Source organism: Nematolebias whitei, chromosome 20, assembly GCF_014905685.2.
Source record: "Nematolebias whitei isolate Nwh7 chromosome 20, NemWhi1, whole genome shotgun sequence".
NCBI lineage: Eukaryota > Metazoa > Chordata > Actinopteri > Cyprinodontiformes > Rivulidae > Nematolebias > Nematolebias whitei.
This window is the reverse complement of record NC_056517.1, coordinates 7,258,170-7,260,390: the sequence shown is the minus strand read 5'-3', so window position 1 is coordinate 7,260,390 and position 2,221 is coordinate 7,258,170.

The window sequence follows — 2,221 nt, the reverse complement described above, 5'->3', positions numbered from 1 at the left end:
TAGCCATGTTATTGTTTTCATTTTTGCCAAATTAATGTAAATGTTTGATGTTAAACTTTGATTCTGCAAATAAATGACCGCATTCATTTTGATGGGTCAAAGATAAATAACGTCTCTCGTTACATTTCTGTTAAACTCAATGCACGACATTTACACAGTCAGAAAAATGAAGAACTCGTCTTAAACAGTATGAATATATCTGAGCATATGTCATACTACACTTATACAACTGCACCAACTTCATCACAGTCTGGTACAGGAGCTGCTCTGCCTCAGACCGGAAGGCGCTGCAGAGGGTGGTGAAAGCCGCCCAACACATCACCGGATCACCACTTCCTGCCATAAAGGACATCTACAGGAAGCGGTGTCTGAAAAGGGCTGGAAAAATCATAAAAGACTTCAGCCACCCAGCACACAGACTCTTCACCCTCCTGCCCTCTGGGAGGCGCTACAGGAGCCTCCGGATTAAAACCACCAGGTACCGGAACAGCTTCTTCCCCACAGCTGTCACACTCCTTAACTCTGCCTCCTGACATCTGAATAACAACAACGGTCTGTGACTTCCGGCTGAATGGCGGTGCGATAAGGTGTGTTTGGGTGTGCTCCTACAGAATTGGCCTTTTCTCTGATTAATGCCTGGGCACTTTTTCCCGAGTCCGACAGCAAACAATAGCTAACTTACACACTTTACATAACTTTCCTATTTGGCCATTAAAATGCCACCAAAACCGACTAAAGGGGTAAGTTCGATCCAGGCTCACCTGCGGCCTAATCCTCGTAGTGAAGCCTCGAGCTGTCCTGGATCACCTCCTCCGTCTGAGGGCGACGTCAGCAGCCTTAAGCAAGAACTACTTGTAGCTCTCCGAGAGGACCTTGCTGCTATAATTAAAGCAGAATTCCATGCTGTTCTGGGTGAAAGTCTCTCGTCGATTAATGCCGAGCTGTCCGCCTTCAAAAAGGAGCTATCGTCTGGGCTAGCAGCGGTGCAGGAGAGCTTCACGGGGCTAAAGCTAACGGTAACAGAGGTGGAGAAGTCTGTCTCCACCTGCACTGACGACATCGTGAGCCTCCAGAAAACAGTTGACGTCCTTACTAAGACGGTGGCACAGTTGGAGGATAAGTGCGATGATCTGGAGTCCCGGTCTCGACGTCAGAACATCCGTATCATTGGTGTTCCGGAGGATGACCCATCAGCGGCGACGACGGCTGCGGTATCTCGGATGCTAAAGGAGGCCTTCGACCTCGAGGAGGAGCCGCTGCTGGACCGCGCTCATCGCATTCCAACCCCCAAACCGAAAGCAGGCGAGCGGGCCCGTCCGATTGTAGCTAAGTTTCACTACCAAGCGGACTGTGTGAAAATCCTGGCGAAGGCGAGGGAGTTGCAGCGGGTCAAAGTGAACGGTACGAATATCTTCGTTTTCCCTGACTACACTGCCAAAACGGCCCGGGCGCAGGCGGCCTTCACGGAATGTCGTCGCAAGCTGCGGGACATCGAGGGGGTTCGGTTCGGCCTGCTCCACCCGGCCCGGCTGAAGATCACGTTTGAGGGTAACACGCGGGTGTTTACCTCTGCTGAGGAGGCGAAGATTTACATTGAGTCGATTACAAAATGAGCATTACAATTAATATGACCGGTCTCACACTCAGGAACGTCAGTATTATTAGTCATTATTATTATTCAGGTTTGAAAATGTAATCAAAGTGTTCTGTCTACACTCACGAACTTATTTGTTTACATTCAGGGGTTTAATGTTCTGAATTATAATTAGTATGTTTTGTTTACAATTAAGGATTTAATGTTTAGAATTATAATTAGTGTGTTTTGTTTACAATTAGGGATTTAATGTTTAGAACTATAATTAGTGTGTTTTGTTTACAATTAGGGAATTAATGTTTAGAATTATAATTAGTGTGTTTTTCTTACAATTAGGGATTTAACGTTTAGAATTATAATTTGTGTGTTTTGTTTATAATTAAGGATTTAATGTTTTGAATTATAATTAGTGTAAGAGTTCTTGTTCTCCCAGATTAGTGCCTATTATATATTTTAAATCTTTTTATTTTGCTAGTTCGGTGGGAGTCACCTGACACAAGAAGGTGTTTTAGGGTTTTTGCGGTGTGGTGCCATTTGGCTGTAAGGCTAAGTTTTCTGATGACTCCCGTTGGAGTCTGCACAGCCCCTTCGTTTGGGGAAGGGCTAAGTGCGATTATGGGGGGGGGG